General features: G+C 42.1%; 1 protein-coding gene across 2 annotated transcripts in view; it reads right to left on the bottom strand.

Annotated features, from left to right (window-relative positions):
* Positions 1-13,354, bottom strand: part of NAALADL2 (N-acetylated alpha-linked acidic dipeptidase like 2) — an 899,698-nt gene extending 886,344 nt beyond the window's left edge. For both annotated transcript variants that reach the window (XM_054039851.1, XM_054039853.1), the window contains exon 1: positions 13,136-13,354. The gene's annotated coding sequence lies outside the window, so the exon portion shown is untranslated. The remainder of the gene's footprint in view (positions 1-13,135) is intronic.
* Between the last annotated feature and the right edge of the window lie 8,940 nt (positions 13,355-22,294).

The following is a 22,294-nucleotide window of genomic DNA, read 5'->3' as shown; positions in this document are numbered from 1 at the left end:
ACTGTGAGTGGACAGTCAGGTCTTAGAGTCAAAGGTGGATAATCGGTGTAAGCAGAAGGAAAGTCAAAGCCCATAGATATCAGTGGATCTATTCAGGGGAATAAAAAGTCAAAAATAGCTTCAAATCTGGTGTTTTCACTTGAACAAACCCTCTGAGTTCCACCAGTCTTCCTGTCCTAACTATGGCAAAACTCCCATTCTCTTCAATTACCTTTAGATTATTTAAGCCATGTTTCTTCCTTTTTAAAAAAAAACATAAGTGCTTTGAACTATTTGATTCCAGATCTCTGCTGAATTCAATCACTCCCAATAGCTTTCTCTTTCTTTAAAATCAGCATTTTCCTACATGTGTTCATGTCTAATAAACCTATTGCAGTTGGCAACATGCAAATCTGACCTTAGACTTTGCCTCTCCAAACTCCTAAAACAGTTATGCTGTACTGAGTAAATGACTTCTTGGTAGAGTCCTTCAATTTCACTCTGATCAAGAAACAGCTTGTCCACAGGCAATGATTTTAGGTTCCATCTTTGGGAAACAGATTGGGTACCTGATTTGTTTATTTATTTATTTATTGTCTTTTTGCCAAAATACCAATTACCTAGAAAATTTTAAAGCAAGTATTATTTCCACCAACCCCACCCACCCATATTATGTAACTCCACTGTCAGACAGTAAAATAAATGTTTCCAAAAATATAATAAAATTCTAGGATTTGACGATTTTAAACGAACTGGTATCAAATGTAATACAACCTGGTACATTTAGGGAGATCTAAAACCACTAATTTCACAGAGTCAATCTGGAAGAATGTTGTAGCTTCAGCAAGATACAAAACTTACTGGAAGCCCGACATACAAACACCATCTGCTCACTCACAAAAGGTATAATGTTTGAAACAACAACATTCCTTTCCCTTCCCCTCTCTACCACACAGTTACACTCCTGATGGAACAGAATAATTCTATTTATATGGAAAGCCTGAAAAATAAAGCACTGAAAAAACAGAAGCATATGGCCAAATAATTCTGCACTGCACTTAGAACATTCACCTGTAGAATAAGAGCTATAACAGGCTGAAAAATATAGTCCTGTCCACCTGGAAATTGCCAATACGCATGTTGTTTTCCTCAAATGAAAGTGTCATTCCTCACTAATTACATTATGTAGTTGCCTAGATAGAGGTTTGTCACAGTAACCCTTTGCTAACCACCAATTCTATTCAGCATGGGTTTAGATTTTACCTTTGGTATCTGAAGTCATGTATAATTGTCATGGTAGCCCTTAAAACTAGTAGCCAGAGCACTGTTCAGAAGATAGCAAGAATTTCATTTACTCCATTTGCTAAAAAACTTACAAATTATTTTTTATTACCAAACATTGGAAAAAAAAATGCAAAATTTCAAACAGGCTTTGAAATAATGTTGAATATAGATGCACATATAAAACAGCAGTCAAGTTAAAACAAATGCTCCATTTAATTGTTTTAAACAAATTACCAAACTGCCTGATTGTAAACCCGATTTAAACTAAGAAACAGCAAACTTGTTTTAAAAAAATATTATTAAAGGAGACAAACGGGAAAATTTTTAAGCACATGGCTAGATATAAGTAGGAATATTGTTGTCCTCATAGCTATATTGCCAAACATCTCTATCCTGGAACATAGGTTAATGAATGACATAGCCGTTACAGGATCAATCTTTTTCACTGGCAGTGATTGGTATGCCTTCCATCCATGATCTCCAAGCCATGAGTGTTTTCCATTTTGCAGAGAGAAGATGGCTTAGAGCCCTTCCACCTTAATTTGCTTATTGTGTATTCTTCTCCATCATGTACTATCAAGGACACCTCTCCATGCATTCTATCCAGCTTTTACCTTCTAAGCAATGCTCTTCTTAAATGCTCATGTTTGTCTTGAATGTTTCATGACACTGGTAATGCTTAATCATTCAAAAGCCTTTCCAAGCAAAGGAGCATCATGACATTCTTCCGTCTTGCACAATGTCTCTTTCTAGCCTATATTCTTCCATTCACTTCAACTTGGCTGGAATATTATGTACCAGATGGTTCTTGTTAAATATACTTCAAAAAGCCTTTGCATCTACGGTGATGTTTTTCCTCCTGCATGTTAAACATTATTTTGGTCTCCTGCATAATGTTCCTTTGTAAGCAGTCCCATGATCACTGCTTCAGGGTCTTTAGGGATTTGCACAAAAATGTCACTTTCACTTACCAGTCTCGCCAGGTCCTTTTCATTTATCTTGATGCCCTTGTCCTTCTATTTGAGGATGGTTTCTGAGATCTTCTCCAGAAAAGAGGTGAAGAGTTTACCTGAACAAAGTCACACCTCATCTGACTTCACACTTCAATTTGATTTCTGCTCTCTTGTCAAGCTTCAATGTCAAGAAGATGTTTCATGGCTCTTATTTATTGTTCTTTTATTGCTTCCTATATTGCTTCTATGTCCACCAAGTCAAAGACCTTTCTCATAGTCTGCCAAAGCCATGTAAAGAAGTGAGAGCCAAAAACTGTAGAACATTCCTGCTGGCTCTTCACTGCAGGAGATAACGTATTGTAATAATGCAGATTTTCCACAGATCTCTGCAGGATCTTGCAGGTTCTATAACTGCCTCATGCCAAAAATTACAATAAAACTGTATTTTTCCAGTTGTCTTTGTTGTAAAATAATTTGCTGTATTCAACCGTCTTCCAAAGAAGTTGATCCATTCTGCTATATGGAGCGTGCTCCAAGGTAGAGAGATTGAATTCCACCCTCTACCCACAGCTGACTGAAGCCAAGAGTAGGTCCAATTCAACAATTCCTTTGTAAAGAATCTCATAAAACCTAGTTCTTGTGGTCCTTTTTTGTAAATGAATTCATACTACTGTTGCAGTGACTGAGTCTGGTGGCTAGCATGACCAGATAGCAAGGGTGAAAAATCGGGACAGGGGTGGGAGGTAATAGGAACCTATATAAGAAAAAGCCCCAAATATCGGGACTGTCCCGATAAAATCAGGACATCTGGTTACCCTAGTGGTGGCATCTTTCCATTGTTCAAGAACTCTTGTTGGTAACATAGCATTCCGTTTCTCCAAAGCCCAGTGTACAACTTGTAAAGCATAACCATAATTTCTTGGTACTTCATTAATTTTCAAACTCTTAGTAGCCTTTTCAGCTCCACCTGTTCTGATTTCAGCAATATCCTTGTGTGATGAAGAATCATCTTCTAGGTAGCTTAATTCTCTTTTGTATTCTTTATAAATTCATAGATTATAAGGCCAGAAGGGATCATTGTGATCATCTAGTCTAAACTACATATCACAGGCCAGAGGATTTCCCTGAATTAATTCCTGTTTGAACTAGAGCATATCTTTTAGAAAACCATACAACCTTAATTTAAAAATTCCAGTGATGGAGAATCCATTGCAACCCTAGATAAACTGTTCCAATGATTAATTACTCTCACTGTTTAAAAATTTACATCTTATTTCAAGTCTGACTTTGTCTAGCTTCAACTGCCAGACATTGGATCTTAATATACCTTTGTCTTCTAGACCAAAGAGCTCTCTCTATTGTCAAATTTCTGTTCCCTACATAGGTACATATAGACTGTGATCAAGTCACACCTTAACTTACTCCTTGATAAACTAAACACATTGACTTCCCTGAGTCTTTCACTATAAGGCACGTTTTTCAATCATTTACTCATTCTCATGGTTCTTCTCTGCACACTCTGCAAATTTTTTACATCCTTCTTGAAGTGTGGATACCATAATTGGACACATTATTCCGATAGCAGTCACAGTAGTGCCAAATACAAAATTAATATAATCTCTCTACTCCTACTCGATATTTTACAGCTCAGTTTCTGTTCAAATCCCTCCTTCAACATTGCCTGTATGAAGAGAATAAATAGCTAATAAGAACAATAAGTTCCAAGTTACTGATATTTCCATGGGTTCTCAGTAGGTCCCTTCTTCTCCCTGCTGGTCTTTTAGATGCAAGTGTAACCCACCCTCCTGGGAGTGGTGTTCTGTCCCATCTTGGGGCACTGAGACACGAGTGAGAGAGAGCGCGAGAGAAAGGAATTAATGAGTCTGCTCTACAGAGGTATCTAACAGCCAGTTGGCTTTTAGCTCATGTGGTAGAGGCTCATGCACTAAGCTCCAGAGATCCCATGTTCAATTCCGCCAGCCGATGACCAGGGTCTGTTGGCATTACTCAAGCTCTACAGGGCAGGGTCCATCTTAATTTTGTGTCTTAGGGCTGGTCCACACTAACCCCCCAGTTCGAACTAAGATACGCAACTTCAGCTACGTGAATAACGTAGTTGAAGTCGAAGTATCTTAGTTCGAACTTAAAGGTACTTACCGTGTGTCCACACACGGCAGGCAGGCTCCCCCCTCGACTCCGCCTACTCCTCTCGCGGAGCAGAAGTACCGGTGTCGACGGCGAGCACTTCCAGGATCGATTTATCGCGTCTAGACAAGACGCGATAAATCGATCCCAGAAGATCGACTGCTTACCGCCGAACCCGGAGGTAAGTATAGACGTACCCATATAGTGAACTAAGCACATTGTTGGTGCTAAAAGAAATAATAAAAATGTTCAATGTTTCTATCAAGAAAAAATTCTCATTGTCTTTATTTACTTTGGTATTTTTCATATTTGTCCATATATAACTTTGGATTTAGCCTAGTTACTCTGTGCAGTTTTTTGCAAGACTATATAATATCCTTAATACTGAGTTTGTCTTTAACAATGAACACAAAACACAAAGCTTTGACGTGTATTTGCTATATTGTATCCTTGTTTCACAGTAAGATTTATGGTTCCACTCTATTCCAGTACACTTGCAGAGACTTAAGATCAAACTCGAAAGGTGCTGAGCACTCTCAATCCAATCCCGCAAAGCACTTGCATAACTTTAAGCTCATGATTAAGCATGTGGGTGAGTCCAATGAAACTAAAGTTAAGCATGTGCTTACAACCTTTGTTGGAATGGGTTAAGAGCGCTCGGCACGTGGCAGGATTGAGCCCTTACTGTATTTTGACACACGCATACTCTAAACGTTTTAAAAATAAATTTATATTAGTTTGGTTTCAAAGTTACTTTTCTTCATGCTATAGATGCCTGCTTTCATAGGAGTTAAAAGGGAATTCAAAAAATGTTGGAGGATCCCATTCCTATTTTTTTTCCATTTTCCATTGTAAATTAAAGCTCATATTCCATTTATTCTGGTTTATGTCACTGTAAATCACTTTCTCCAAAGTCGCAAATTCCATTGAAAGGAATAGGATTTCAGCTGGCCCCCTGCAGGGTCAGGAAGGGTTCTCTCCCAATGTATTCTGCAGGTTTTTTTATTGTCTCCTTCCTCTGAAATATCAGGAACAGCCACAGCTGGAGATGGGGCATTGGGCAGGGATTTCTTGCTCACCTGCTCAGAGGCTAAATGATCACCATATGTGGGGTCGGGAAGGAATTTTTTATCCCAGGTTATGGGGGGGGGGAGGGGTTTGCCTTCCTCTGCAGCATGTGGGTGCAGATCACCTGCCAGGATTATCTGGGTATATCTCAATCATTTCCCTGCCATTGCAAGGGCCTTGGGCACTGGTGATGCACCTCGGTCTTGCCTATTCTTTTTTGGTTGCACATAATAGTCTAGTCTCTTGTGGGCTGTGATACTTTGACCTAATCTCGGTTGCTGGGTTTAGTGAACAAGTGCTAGGTGGTGGTGATGGCAGCCTAGGGCACACAGGAGGCCAGAACGGATGGTCTGGTGTTCCCTTTTGGCCTTAAACTCTGATTAATGATTAAGCCCAGATATGGTCCAGAGGCCCAACTGAGCTGTTTACAATGGTCTGGAAAATTGTTGCAGTAATATGTTGCTCAGTAAAAATAAATAAGACCTAAAAAAAAAAATCAATATTGAATACACGGAACAGTCAGGATTTAAATGGAAGTAAAACTCTTAATTTTGCATGCCACTGAGGCAGAAGGCGGCTGAGACCCCTGCCTTTCATGCTGCAAATACCTTTCACTTCATGGGGGCCAGGATTTCACTCTTTGACCTGACGTGAGCTTTGACTCAATAAGAGATATAGCATATTTGTATATTCATATACTTCAGGCCCACCTGTGTCCTCTGCCTTTATACCTAGCCATAAAGAAGCAGAATCACTGTTGTTTGCAAAACTTTCATTTTGTCATTTCCTGCCTTCTGAGTACTTAACCACCCCAACCATAATGTTTTCTAAATGTGGTTTCATTAAATGAAATGTCATAGGTTTTTCAATCAAATGTACAAGCTAGAAAAAGAGAAATTCCATAATATGGAAGTACACCTCTACCCCGATATAGTCAAAAAATCATACCTGTTATAGGTGAAACTGCGTTATATCGAACTTGCTTTGATCCGCCGGAGCGTGCAGCCCCCCACCCCCACCCCCCTGGAGCGCTGCTTTACCGCGTTATATCTGAACTTGTGTTATATCAGGTGACGTTATATCGGGGTAGAGGTGTATTTGGCTTGATATCACCAGAATCTTCTACAATGAGAACATGTACCCACTCTCCCCCTAGGGCTTGTTTACACAAGTTTTTTTTACACTAGAGCAGCTACACCAATGCTGCTGCACTGGTGCAAATCCCTAGTGCAGCTCGCTCCACCAGCATCAGAAATGATTTTGTACTGGCACAGTCTACCCCAGGGCAAGACACACCAAACTAATTCTTAGTGTAGACAAGTACTCAATCACAGGGGAAAGGAGAAAAAGAAACCAAAAATTCTACTGACAAAAGGCTAAAGTTTCCGAAAGTTATAAACAGGGGGTTCAAACAGAACATTTCTGCAACGTTTGCTATGGAGGGCAAGGCTATTCCTATAGTTATAATATGAGAGTGCTTTATTATATCTTTAAAAAAGGGAATACTACACATGTGGACCCTTTCCCAAACAGGTCTCTTTGTGTGCTTGAAGTGTAATCAGAAAATTGCCCAAGATCTCATTCTTTGCTTCCTAAACTGATTCTATTCTATCTAGAGCGATATTTGATTTCGACACTTCATTGCACAAAAACCTAATAATCAACAGAGCAAGACAGCTGCAAAAATTGGTAGCCAATATAGCAGCCCTGTGAAACACGTGTAGTGTAAGCTCCATGGATCTGCTGTTTGTGAAGTTTATAGAGACAAATGATTTATCTCCTCACACCAACATAAGAAGAGTCCTGAGTAGTGGTTCATGCTAAAGATCATTGTACTCCATACATAAAATTACCAAAAATATATGGACGAGACATAAACGTGATTGATATGGAGTTGGGACTATCTGTATAAAACCACATAAAAGATAGGGTATGGCATATAATAAAAATGAGTATGACCCAGCACAGTACTACTGTTTGTATGCTGTGCCCCACCACACAAGGAATGAGGCAATAACAGGGAGCTATTGTTTTTATAGGTAACGAAAGCCACCAAGTGCAAATCGCGTCTCAAAGCAAGAATGACACCAAGGTGTGTCTTCATGGCAAGGAAGATGACAATCCTCTCGATTACAAAATAATATGTAATAGTGCTTTAAACATTCAGAGTAGTGTACGCACACGCACACACATTTTACAGTTATTTAATACTCAGAATACCCCTATGAGTGTAATGATCCTCATTTTACACATGGGGAAGCTGGCATACAGAAGGGAAGTGATTTACCCAAGGTTATACAGCAAGTTAGTGAACTGGAATGCAAAAAGTTCCCAGCTCCATGTCCTGTGGTTAGTCCACAAAACTACTTTGCCTCTTCTCTCACATTATACTGCATATGTCCATATTCAATTACACATGGATAATCTAGATCTTTCTTCTATCTATACACACAGAGAAATTTATATACAACACAACCGTATTTAAAATATTTACAAATTGAAGTAATTTATTCTTCACCATGATATTTACTATATATTGTTCCTATACTAACATCTAACATGTACATTTTACCAAAACAATAACAGTAGACATGTGATGGCCGCCCTCTTGCTCAACACACTGGGGATTGAAGCAAGGACCTGCAAAGCCCAAAAGTATGAATGGCCAAAGGCACAGATAGGACCTGCAATACATTGTTTTTAACAAATAGTTTATTCACCAAAAAAATGCAGTTTTGGGTCAACTGGAACTATTTGTGAATTCAGAAGTGTGAACTAATTGTTTCTGCAAAAAAAGAGTCAAAATATTTTGACATTTTCAAAACAAAACGTTTTGATTTTCAGTTTCAGAACAACATTTTGTTGAGAAGTTTAGCTAGATTTATTTCTAAAAAAAAAGAAGTAAATATACCTGAAAACAAACAAAAGAAATCATTTGAGTCAAACAAAACACTTCATTCGACCTGAAATGATTTTTGTTGTTGTTTTGTTTTGGTGAGAAACATTTCCATTTTATGTCAACATGAACAAAATATGTTTTGGTTCAGCCATCAAACCAAAAAAAACGAATTATTCACTCAGCTCTGTTTACCAGTGATTTACAGATGGAGTTTCAACATATTATCAGCTAACTTTTTGAAAACATTTTTTTAAACTGAAGAAAGTTCATTTTAAACCAAGTTCCCTCCTGCCTGCCCACTCAGGGTTGTAGAGGAAGACCAAAAATGCAGGTGACACAGTTATGTAACCACACTGTAAATGAAAGAACTTGGAAAGACAGGCCCATGTTCTAGTGAAGCTGGAAAACTTGTGATATAGGAGATATTGGATGCTGTTACCAGGAGCGCCGCCAGCCTTTTTGCCACCCTAGGCGGCAGAAGGTCCCACCCCCGAAATGCCGCCCCCGACAGAGATGGCAGAAGGTCCCACCCCAGAAATGCCGACAATGACCGGGGTGGCCGAAGATCCGGCCGCCGCGGTCACCGCCCCGCAAATGTTAGTGCCCTAGGCGACCGCCTAGGTCGCCTAATGGGTTGCGCCGGCCCTGGCTGTTACTGTAGTGAACCTGAGTGCAACCTGTGACAACCATTTGAGCCATAAGTATCTTTGTACTGATGACAAGTTTCAGAGTAACAGCCGTGTTAGTCTGTATCCGCAAAAAGAAGAACAGGAGTACTTGTGGCACCTTAGAGACTAACAAATTTATTAGAGCATAAGCTTTCGTGGACTACAGCCCACTTCTTCGGATGCATATAGAATGGAACATATATGCATCCGAAGAAGTGGGCTGTAGTCCACGAAAGCTTATGCTCTAATAAATTTGTTAGTCTCTAAGGTGCCACAAGTACTCCTGTTCTTCTTTTTGTACTGATGTATACAACTGGTGGTTTTCACTATACATAACCTCCCCCCTCCTCCCCCAACTTCTTCATATATAATACTATGAACCAAATTCTGTGCTACTTACTTGAATAAAAAATCCCATTGACATCAACTTTGCTATGCTTGAGTAAAAACTGAAGCATTTAACCCATTAATATTGGATTGGTTAACAGGATTTTCTACATTCAGCAATGTGAATGGGTCTTCTGATATCTCTTAAGAGAATCAAGTGCTTTTCACCCTTGTTTGAAAATTCTTAAGGTAAGGAACCTAAAATATATAGGTTAACATGCAGGACCTTCTAGGAAAATTTCGTAATGCTTTATAATTGCATTGATTATATTAAATGCTGTTTATTCTGCATAAAATAGCACTGCTTAATAAAATTAGAACATACAAACCAACCTGCCTGCAACTCTAAATCATTTATTTTTCAATTATTTTAGACAAGTAATACATACAGCACTTCTTTTCTATTCTAGAAATATCTCTACACTGAAATGCTGTGACTGCAAGATGAACAAAACTGGGAGTAGGCTCTTTTCTTGTCCTAATTTTGTTGATACTGGAAATAAATGCTGGATTATGGATGTACTTGGCCTCTTACAAAGGCTCTCTAGATTAAGAATCTAAAAATATGTTGCGTTGGTTGATATACAGTAGTTTGGCATTGTTACAGTACGTACTATCTAATGCCTTCTATATAGAGATTACTAACAAAATTGCTTGTATATGATAATATCAATAAAAAACTGTACTGAGTGATTTGAAAAGAAGCCTATATGAAATAGGTTATTTTTTAACAAGATATTCAGAATAAGATCTGAATGATCTGTTTTCTTTCCTTACTAAAGATTTGCTCTCTTTAGATGAGCATAAGAATGGCCATACTGGGTCAGACCAAAGGTCCATCTACCCAGTATCCTATCTTCCGACAGTGGCCAATGAACAAAACCGGCAATCATCCATCCCCTGTTGCCCATTCCCAGCTTCTGGCAAACAGAGGCTAGGGACACCATCCCAGCCCATCCAGGCTAATAGCCATTGATGGACCTGTCCTCCATGAATTTGTCTAGTTCCTTTTTTAACCCTGTTATAGTCTTGGCCTTCACAACATCCTCTGGCAAAGACTTCCACAGACTGACTGTGCATTGTGTGAAAAAATATTTCCTTGTTTGTTTGTTTTAAACCTGCTGCCTATTAATTTCATTTGGTGACCCCTAGTTCTTGTGTTATGAGAAGGAGTAAATAACACTTCCTTATTTACTTTCTCCACACAAGTATTGATTTCTCCACACAAGTCATAGACCTCAATCATATCCCCCCTTAGTTGTCTCTTTTCCAAGCTGAAAGTCCCAGTCGTATTAATCTTTCCTCATACGGAAGCCGTTCCATACCCCTAATAATTTTTGTTGCCCTTTTCTGAACCTTTTCCAATTCCAATACATCTTTTTTGAGATGGGGCGACCACATCTGCACGCAGTATTCAAGATGTGGGTGTACCGTGGATTTATATAGAGGCAATATGATATTTTCGGTTTTATTATCTCTCTCTTTCTTAATGATTCCCAACATTCTGTTCATTTTTTTCACTTCTGCTGCACATTGAGTGGATATTTTCAGAGAACTATCCACAATGACTCTAAGATCTCTTTCTTGAGTGGTAACAGCTAATTTAGACCCCATCATTTTATACGGCTCAACTATAGAATTGTCAGTACAGTTGAAGTCAGCCAAAGTCCTCAGTGATGTTCTCGTTTGCTGTATTTGCCAATCCCATGGCCTTTACATAGTAATTCTTAATTATGGTCCTAATCCTGAACTCTAATTCACATAGGCAGACTATACCTCTATAGAGTCTAACTGAAGTGAATGGGTTGCTACCTAGGTGCAGGGATGCAACCTAGGTGCAGGGATGCAACCAGTACAGATCACATTGCATGATCAGGGTTTAAATTGGAATCAATGAACTACCCATATGAGCATGGACTACTTGAGTGAATGAAGACTGAAGGACTGGGACCTTGGATGGGAAGAAAGAGTTTGGATAGATTTGTATCTTTGCATGCTTTCTGGGAACAGGGTTTTCTAGATGATGATTTTAATAGTTATTTAAAAAACCTAAGAGACATTGGCCTCTGTGGAAATTTTCTAAAATATCACTGATAAAAGTCACACAGCACTAGTGACCTTCTTCACACCTCTGAAATTGTTAAAAATCCTTCAAAGCCTCATAAGGGATCAGAGCACAATTCAGTTTCTCTAAGTGTGTTAAGCTTTTTTTAAGTGTAACAGAGGCTACATTTTCTATTTCTCATCAATTTTACAAGTTAAAAAGATGTTCATCCCTAACTGCACAAAGAACAAACAAGAAAATAATCTACGGTCTGAGTAATTCAAGGCAACAAGTTAAAATTTAGAATCAAACACTGTGACAATGCAACTAATCATATTAGTGTAAGGGATATTTGCAATGCAGATTGCCTGTTACATTGCAAAATTTTAATGAATTCAAGACAGCACCTTAGACCCAGCTACAAGAGAGAAATCATGCTGAGTTTAAAATGTTATGTTTCTGGGTAGCTTGAATCACCTTCTATTTGCATTATGCAGATGACAGTGTCAGAATACTTAATTTCCAGTTTTGTCTGACATCTAATATGCCCTGCAACAACAAGAAAGAGACAACCAATTTTTCAAAGTTTGCTGACTTCTTGTTACTGGTGAGCAAATTTAGCAGCAAACCTCATTTTGATACAGACCATTTAAGTCTTTAAAGTATTTCTGCATTTTGATACAGAAACTCTGTTGGAACAAACAGTTCACACACCCCATCAAGATGTCTTCTCTATTCTCAAAAGAGCCTCTAAGTATTTCCCGATTCTTTTAAAAAAAAATAATCGGTGCCTTTGCTTTCACAAACCTTTGTCCCGTTATGTTATTTCCAACACTTCTTTGAATATATATTTATGCCTACTGCCTGATGCTCATGCAACGTCGGAGATCGAAATGCCCTGCCTTTTTAAAAATGTGTTTTAAAAGACCAAAATAAGATCAACGTTAAAGCCAACTACTGCGTTCTTTCCTCAGGCAAAACTTCCAGCAAAGTCAGTGGGAGCTTTGCCTGAGTAAGGACGGGAGGTTTTATCCCTCTTCATCATTCTTCCCTCGGGTTCAAAGAAGATTTCTTTAAAACACTGCTGAGCTCGCCTCAGCGTCATTCTGAGAGGGATTTCCCCCGTTCGGAAGGAATATGCCCGGTCCAACCCGCCAGGAGTTCTCTGGTCAGTTTCTCTCCCACAGACACAGGCGTGACTTGTTACACAATGAATGGCACTCTAGCTAGCCCTGGCCGATCGCACTGCTGGGGCTTCGCTTCTGCTACAAACACGTTCACACAGTATTGCCACCACAAGAGAGGACCGAGTGAGGAGCAAGGACCCGCACTGATCTCGAAGCACACCCCACCGATCCCTCTGGCCACCCCCCGGGTCAGGAAATGGCTCCAGCTGGCAGACTGCTGCAGCTGCTCTGGACCAAGCCTCAGCTGAGTGTCAGAGACTTCCTCCCCCCGTTTGGAACAGCCCATCACTCCGCTGCTTGGAAGGGAGGCGAGCCCGAGCGGCGAGCTCCGGCGGGGGAGGGGGCAGAACTCGGGCGCAGCGCGCTTGCAGCTGGGCACAGCTGGAGCAGCAGCGGCGCCCTACTCGCCTGCAGGCTGCTCCCGGCGGGGGGCGTTCGCCCAGGCGCTTCTACCCGGGGGCGCCGCGGAGTTGGCAAACTTGCCCCCGCCCTGTGCAATTCATCTCCGCGTGTCCCATTACCTTGGAGAGGAGCGAGCCCGGGCGCGGCGCGGCGCGGCGCGGCTACACTGAGCTGGCTGGGGAGGGAGGGTTTTCAGCAGCCGTAAAGCGGAGAGAGCCCTTTCCCTTCCCTGAGCTGCTGTGTGTGCTCGTTGCAAGAGATCAGCAAAGGGCCAGGGCCAGAGCCAGAGGGAAAGAGAGAGCGAATGAGTCACAGCCAGGGAGACATGTCTGCACAGGGAGGAACAGGGTTTAAAGGGCAGGAGGAGAGGGGCTGTGGCGGGGAGGGGGGGGTGGATTCCTGCAGAACAGAACTAAAGAGTAGCAGAAAAGAAAAATCTGAGCCTAGCCACGTGGAAAAGCAGAAGAGCCTCTACCCTGCTCCCCACCCCCTTGCTGTCCAGATGGTCACTGTCCTACATGTAAACACGACCTTTCATCAACATGAAGCCAAAGAGGTGTTCAGTATCAGGTGTTCAGTGTCATCCTACCATCATTCAGGGATTTTATCCTCACCGGGCTCTAGCAAGTAGGAAAGTGTCATCCCACAGATGGGGAGGCAGGATAGGGTAGATTAAGGGCATTGTCTACACTACCAAAGGACGTTGACCTTGGTTTCACCACCATACAGTCACCACAATAACTAAATGGCTTTTGCATCTCCACCAGGGGTGAAGGTGAGCCAGTACGGGCTGATACTCCGTACCAGTAAGAACCCGCACCGGCCCATACCCAGCCCACATTAAAGCGGCAGGCGCAGCAATGTTAAAGCCCTGCAGCGCTTTAATGTCCCTGCCCCATTGCCCCCCTCCACCCCCGCAGCCTCTGACGGGCGCGGGGGCAAAGGGAGCAGCTGCCCTGGGGCCGGCGATCTGAAAGGGCTAGCGCAGCAGCGGTGTCCAGAGCCCCGCGCCCTTTAAATCAACACGGGAGCCCTGGGCGGTGCGGGCCAGGCGGCCTGGAAGGGCTGGTTGAGGGATGCTGACCCCCAGCCCCGCCCCCTTCTGCCCGAGGCCCCTCCCATTCCAGGGGCTGAAGGACCCCCAGCCCGTACCAGTAAGTGTCCTAACTTACTTTCACCCCTGGTCTCCACACTACACTCCTAGTGTCGGCAGTGCGCATCCTCAGCAGGAGTGCTTATACCGATTGCACTGTCCGTGTGGGGCATCGTAGGATGGCTGCTGAGAGCAATGCACTGTCTGACACTAAGTCAACCTAACTACATCACCGTTGCTCTACTAGGCCTCTCGAGGAGATGGAGATCTTAAGTTGGCGTAGCAGGGCAGTTAGGTCAGCAGGAGCAAAATTTTACTGTAGACACTTAGTTGGGCAGTGTAATCGGTCTTGCATCCACTTTATTCTGGCCTAACTAACTTGGCCAGAGCCACACAGAAAGTCTGTGGCTGAGCCAAGAACTGAACCCAGGTAATGGGTGTCTCACTCTAGTGCCCTAGCCACTAGACAATCCTTCCTCGCAGATGAGCATGACTTATTTTGTCTAGGAACTGGCTTAAGCTATACCGCCCAAAGCACTCTTTTGCTAGTATACGATGTGTCTGTGTAACCCACACACCTCCTGGGTGTGGTGCTCTGTCCCATCTAGTGGCACCGAGACCACTTAGAGAGTTAAAGGAGTCCGCTCTACACAGGGGTGGCTCTAGCTTTTTTGCCGCCCCAAGCACGGTCCTGCGTACCCGCCGCCGAATTGCCGCTGAAGCCGCAGGACCGGCGGACCTCCTGCAGGCATGCCGCCGAAGGCTGCCTGACTGCCGCCCTCGCAGAGACTGGCAGGGCACCCACCCAGTTGGCTTTTAGCTCATGCAGTAGAGGCTCATGCACTAAGCTGCAGAGGTCCCCAGTTTGATCCTGCCCGCCAACGACCTGTTGGTGTTACATCTGCACTAGGAGGAGTTTTGAGTATAGCTAAACTGGCAAGCCCTTTCTAATGTAGACAAGGCTTAAGGGAAGGAGAATAAGCTTTACCAGTGTAAGGTACCTTTATATCAGTATAACTGTGTCCACTCTAGGGGTACGTCTTCACTTACCGGAGGGTCCGGCGGCAGGCAATCAATGTTCTGGGATCGATCCCGGAAGTGCTTGCCGTCGACGCCGGTACTCCAGCTCGGCGAGAGGAGTACGCGGCATCGACGGGGGAGCCTCCCTGCCGCGTCTGGACCCGCGGTAAGTTCGGACTAAGGTACTTCGAATTCAGCTACGTTATTAACATAGCTGAATTTGCGTACCTTAGTCCGAAGTGGGGGCTTAGTTGGGACCAGGCCTAGGAATTGCACTAGTATAACTTCTTTGTATAAAAAAACCCCACCGCTGAAATAGTTATATCAGTAAAAAACTATGTAAACCACACTTAAGTTTAAAATCATGAGGCAGGAGCCAAATCCTCTGTTTTGGGTCCTGTTTCTTAACAATCTGGTTTCTGAGCCTAAAAGCTGAGGCTTTAAGAAAAACCGTAAAGACTGTGAGATTTGCGAAAGAATTGCCAGAGTTGGCAACAGTGACAGTTGGCCACAATCTGCAGCGGAAATTCTGACCATTTGTCTAAGTATAGTTAAGTCTTTGAATGGGGTTGTTCAATAAAAAGTGAGCTTGCCCATATTTGGGGGCTGAGTTCTCATTTTCTCAGGCACATTAAAATGAAATAATACTGCTGCTGCAATTGCCTCTCTGCATTCTGCTTGCTGTTTCGGACAATTGGGCCAGGTTTTCCCATTTTTATGCTCTAGTTTTTAGTGTCTGACTTTCACTTGGGCTTCTATGTTTAGTTTTGCCCATACTTCACTATAAATTAAAACGTCATTGGCACCACCAGTCTGAGGCTATGAGTCTCAACTGAGGCTATATAATAATTTATTTCAAAAGTAAGTGAAAATTCTAATACCCAAACAATATTACGGACAGCATCCACCTGGTTTGAAATCTACACCGAAATACAGACCAGCCCTAGTTTAGGCTGCTGTTGGTATGGAGCACTCATTATGGCTGTGTCTGCAAATAGGTTTTATTCCAGGTTCCGCTTCAAGCCAGTGGAGAATAACCTGATAAATCTGCAAAAAGAACAGGAGTACTTGTGGCACCTTAGAGACTAACAAATTTATTAGCGCATAAGCTTCCGTGGGCTACAGCCCACTTCTTCAGATGCATATAGAATGGAACATATATTGAGGAGAAATATATACACACATACAGAGAGCATGAACAGGTGGGAGTTGTCTTACCAACTCTGAGAGGCCAATTAAGTAAGAGAAAGAAAAAAAAAAACTTTTGAAGTGATAATCAAGCTAGCCCAGTACAGACAGTTTGATAAGAAGTGTGAGAATACTTACAAGGGGAGATAGATTCAATGTTTGTAATGGCTCTGCCATTCCCAGTCCTTATTCAATCCTAAATTGATTGTATCTAGTTTGCATATCAATTCCAGCTCAGCAGTCTCTCGTTGGAGTCTGTTTTTGAAGTTTTTCTGTTGTAAAATAGCCACTCGCAGGTCTGTCATTGAATGACCAGACAGGTTAAAGTGTTCTCCCACTGGTTTTTGAGTATTATGATTCCTGATGTCAGATTTGTGTCCATGAATTCTTTTGCGTAGAGACTGTCCGGTTTGGCCCATGTACATGGCAGAGGGGCATTGCTGGCACATGATGGCATATAGCACATTGGTAGATGTGCAGGTGAACGAGCCCCTGATGGTATGGCTGATGTGATTAGGTCCTATGATGATGTCACTTGAATAGATATGTGGACAGAGTTGGCATCGGGCTTTGTTACAAGGATAGGTTCCTGGGTCAGTGTTTTTGTTCAGTGATGTGCGGTTGCTGGTGCGTATTTGCTTTAGGTTGGGGGGTTGTCTGTAAGCGAGGACAGGTCTGTCTCCCAAGATCTGAGAGAGTGAGAAAGCATCTATAGTTGGCCCATTCGCTTGTACCTGCATCAAGTGCTGATAGTGTGCAGGCACCTCAATCCTATTACTCTGCTTTCATCCCCTCTCCTCTGACTGATGGCTCTGTCCTACTGCTGTGCTTCACCCCTTTCCTGTTCCTATCCTATTGCAGCAGCTCAGTTCTCTTTGTCCCATTCCCCATCAGACCTCCAGTCACATCCCATCTGACTGGCAGCTCCATGCTGTTATGCCTTTTTCCAGCTTGAAAGCTTGTCTCTCTCACCCATAGAAGTTGGTCCAATAAAAGATATTACCACCCCACCTTGTCTCTCTAATATCCTGTGACAGACAGGGCTACAACTACACTGCATACATTTTTCTACTCAGTCCACTCTCAGCCTCCTTAACCTGCAAACTCCTTTCCTTGCCCAACTGGCATGTCTGCTTTCCTCTGACTGGAGAAGGATTTTTCCCAACCTCATGGGCCAGGTTCATGAAAGGCATCTTTAGTTCCTATACTTCTATCAAATAAGGGATACTCACGTTTCTTCTTTATTAGTGAAGAAGCCCTACAGATAATTGAGGACATGTTAATCTATATACATATACAGAAGATATCATTTTGTGGTGTATATGTAGAGTAAGTAATTTAGGGAACCACTAAGGATCAGCCATTTGGAAGGGGGTGGGATGGGGTGGACTCACGGAGGTTTAGCCAGTAATCCTCGATTCCTGAGTTTTCTTCACAATTATATATGAATGTGTAGGCTGAACAATTAAACGGTATTCGGCAAACTCTTAAATTTAGCATGTATCAATACTAATTAATTAATTCCACAGCATCAGAGGACAGTTTCCCAATGCACATCATAGATTATGTATAGCGTTATAATTGTCTGACGCGCAGTAATTTGACCCCCTTAACATCAATAGATAAACTTTGATCTTGAATCCAGTCCCATTATAATACTGTCCATTTGTAAAAAAGGAGCTTCCTCAAGGCAATTAATGATTTTGTTCTGACTGGGAGCATTTTACTATTCCTTCTGTCCTAAAGCTGCAATTTGTCTTGGATTCCGTGTTTCTAATGTAGAGGCTACAGAGCCCTTAGCAAAGGTGGAGAAACAATCTGTTAAATTTCACTGCCTAAAAGTCAGGGTTAAGGGACTATTGTTTACACCAAGAGAAGAATAGAACGGGGATCAGGAAGCCTTTCCTAGAAGAGTGATTATGACATCCCCATCCCCACTGAAAAACCAAAAATTAGGATATTGTTTTCTCGACCAGAGGATAAAAGTGCTACCACCAAAACCTTCACACCTCTGACTTGTATAAGAGCAGAGCAGTTCTGAATTTCAACCCGTCTAAGGAAAGTAACTTCTGCTCTTCGAGTATTGCAATTGCAATGTCTGAGAAGACAGGTACAGCTACGAACGCGATTTCAGAATAGTTCAGAGAGCAGCAACACAGTCACTCTGAGGAGCAGAAGAGAGGGAGAAGCTAATTTACAAAATTAGTCAAAAAAGCAGTTTTTTCCAACAGGAAGGAAGAAGTAGGAAAGGTACCCTGAAGAAAAACAATGTGTCATGGCATTGTAACCTGGAGCCTTCCTCTCTCCTCAAAGTCCTGCATTTTGTGGACAGGACCTTGAAAGAGCCACCGCAAAGCGTAACCACTAGGGAGCCCAAACCTACAAGCATTTAAGTACATTAATAACTTTACTCATCTGCATAGTCCCATGGACCATTAATCTGTCCCTTACTGCTTGAATACAATAATAATTCAATATTTCCTTAAAATCTGTCCTCTTCTCTCACTAAAATCCTTGCCTATGACTTGGTCTTTTTTTTTTTTTAACCTTGACTACTACAAACTTCTCTTCTCTAGCCTTCTCCTAAGTCATCCTGCCTCCCCTCAGCCTGCCATTGGATATCCCTGTGACGTTGCATCCCATAACACTTTATGAAAATATGCTTATGAATGTTTATATGACATAACTGAATATGTTTTATGCTACATATGCCACGTAGCATATCTCTGCAAAGGTTATGAGCTACTGAATATATTCATCCAATTTATATGCATGTATCATTTTTGTATTCAAAGTTATGAATATTGGCTGTGTACTTGTTTGATTTTAAGTCGCCTTAGTAAGACATTTGGTCAGCTTCTTAGGAAAGGAATTTGCAAGTTAAGTGCCCAGTCAAGAAACACTTAACGGACAATGGATCCTTGGCAGACTCCAATCCACATAAGAAGTCTCCCTGGGGACTTTCACGGTAGCATGGGAGCAATGGCTGCCACCTGTAAAGTTCTGGGTCATGCATGGACATGTGACTTGCCCATGTGACTCCAAAACTCCATCTTGCAGCTGGATTCTGCATAGGAGAGAGGATTCTCCACCCACAAGAGAGTCTATTTAAGCCCTCCATTTGGTCTTCAGCTGGCTCAAGTGATAACCTCTCTCCTCCCCCCCACCCAAAGAAAGAAACTGGGACAAAGGACAGTAACCACAGGGGTGTGAGTGATTGTTGGACCCAGACTAGAAGGAGGCTAGTCAGTAAAAGAAACTTACTGTAACATCTCTGAGGGTGAGATTTCATCAGTAATCACTTTCTCACGGTATTAGGTTTAGACTTGCGTGTTTTATTTTATTTGGCTTGATAATTCACTTTGTGCTGTCTGTTATTACTTGGAACCACTTAAATCCTACTTTTTGTAATAAAATCACTTTTTACTTATTAATTAACCCACATTATGTATTAATAGCTGGGGGGGGGCAAACAGCTGTGCATATCTCTCTATCAGTGTTATAGAGGGTGAACAATTTAGGAGTTTATCCTGCATAAGCTTTATACAGGGTAAAACGGATTTATTTGGGGGTTGGACCCATTGGGAGTTGGGCATCTGAGTGTTGGAGACAGGAGCACTTCTTAAGCTGTTTTCAGTTAAGCCTGCAGCTTTTGGGGGTGTGGGTTAGACCTGGGTCTGTGTTTGCAGCAGGCTAGAGTGTCTGACTCAAACCAGGCAGGGCACTGAAGTCCCAAGCTGCCAGGGAAAACGGGCTCAGGGGTGGTCTCAGCACATCAGGTGGCATTCCCAAAGGGGGGTTCTGTGATCCAATCCGTGTCAATCCCCACTTTGCATCTCTTCACTTGCTTCTTCTCACCTTCAACCTCAAGTTCAACATCCTTACCTTCAAGATCCTGTACAACTTTGCCCCAACCTAAGCCTCTGCTCTTACCTTCTCCTGCAGGCCAGCAACAAAGCCTGGGTCTTTTTTCGAATCCCAGTCCAGTGCTCTATCCATAGCTTTTTATAAAACAGATGCTCTAGGAATTGTTTTGTTGTACAGCCTGTGTAACACAAGAGGTCAGACTAGATGGACCCAATGGTCCCTTCTGGTCCTAGAATCTATGAATCAGGCCACACTGCCAATACTGAGCCTCACATTTCATTATGTAGTCACAAAGAACCCTTTCTGGAATTCTCTGTCCAAGTTGTATCTGAGGTCCTATATTATTTAGCATCTATATCCCTTCTTCTGCTTCTCTACCTGTAGCAACAACACATGTGATGCAGCGTCGCTCAATGTCTAAAACTTTATTACTCAGATTAAAAACACAACACTTGTTTGGCTACCTAAAAAACTTTCTGTATGTTACTGTTCTAATGACCCATCCTCCCCGCAGTCATTCTTACATGGTACCTGCCAGATTCTATCAGGATGAGAGAAACATATATTCAGCTTCCCACAGTACTCAGGTATAGCCAAAGGCAAATGTCTGAGTTCATTGGCAAGGAAAATAAACCATTTTGGCTTGTGACTCAGGATCACAGTCTCCAGAGATGATTCACACACAAAAAAAGTGATGCGTCAGCATCCAGAATCATGAAACTAGGGTCTGAAGAAGACTGCTACAGGTGAAATTACATTTGCAAATTGTTAACGTGACTTAAAAATAACATTCAGGACAATGAAATTTAATACTGCCCCTTCCCATGAAAGCCTCTTTTGGAGGGAGGAAAAATGTGAGGTGATTAAAATGAAAAACAGCACCAGCTACCAAAATTATGGCCCCAATTCAACGAAGCACTTATGTGCTTTAATCCATCCCCATTCAGCCAAGTCCTTAAGCATAGGCTTAAAGTCACAATGAAATCAGTTTAAGGTTATGTATGTGCTTAAAGACTTTGCTGAACTGGGGCCTCTGTTATGAGGTACTGTACTGGCAAGAGATCACAAATGTCAAATTACAGTCACTGCCTGCAGGTGTGTTAAAGTCTATACTAAACTGGCTTGTTTCTTTAAGGTGGAAAGTGCCCCCCAACAATACAATCTTAAGCAATTAATTGGTCTATTTTTTGCAAAGGGGCCACTTGGTTCAACAAAAACAAACTCTCTACTCACAGTATTGCAGGCTGAGAACTTACTGCTTTAGTCAACTGCATCAGAACAGAGTGGGGGGGAAAACTCCAACATACAAAACAGGAGGGGCGGAGCATGACTCCACCCCATAATACTCTGAGCAAGTTCAACCCAGTTAACCCTCGCATGATCACTTTATGACACTATGGTGGGTTCACAGGCCTTGAGATGGGCCAGAAATGATGCAGAACAGCCTAGCTCAAGCAGAGTGGACAAAGTGTACTTTGCATGCCGCACTGCTGGCTAAAATGCTTTACTGGTCATCCAGTAAAGAACAAGTTGTAATCATCATTGTAAAACATCATAAACACATATTTTAGGAAATTGAAAACTACAAAAATAAATAAATACATACTGAAAACTTTAGGTTTCCTCACTAAGGATTACAAAGTCTGAAGTGGGATTCTGGTAAAAGCCTTATAAAAGCATTTACCAGAATTTCTGGTAAAAGCCTATATGGCATGTGCTTTAACTTTAAATATATCAGAGGAACAAATACCAGGGAGGGAGAGGAATTATTCCAGCTCAGTACTAATGTAGACACGAGAACGAATGGATATAAACTGGCCGTGGGGAAGTTTAGGCTTGAAATTAGACGAAGGTTTCTAACCGTCAGAGGGGTGAAATATTGGAACAGCCTTCCGAGGGAAACGGTGGGGGCGAAGGACCTGTCTGCTTTTAAGATTAAGCTAGATAAGTTTATGGAGGGAATGGTTTAATGGGATAACGTGATTTTAGTCAAAGGAACAGCGAGCCATCGCTGGTAAATAGTATAATGGCTAATGAGGAGCAGGTTGGAGAATCTTGCCTACGTGCTCAGGGTTTTACTGATCGCCATATTTGGGGTCGGGAAGGAATT

The sequence above is a fragment of the Malaclemys terrapin genome, chromosome 9 (genome assembly GCF_027887155.1).
Source record: "Malaclemys terrapin pileata isolate rMalTer1 chromosome 9, rMalTer1.hap1, whole genome shotgun sequence".
Lineage (NCBI taxonomy): Eukaryota > Metazoa > Chordata > Testudines > Emydidae > Malaclemys > Malaclemys terrapin.
Note: the sequence above shows the minus strand (reverse complement) of the source record. Positions and strands in the feature narration are given on the sequence as shown.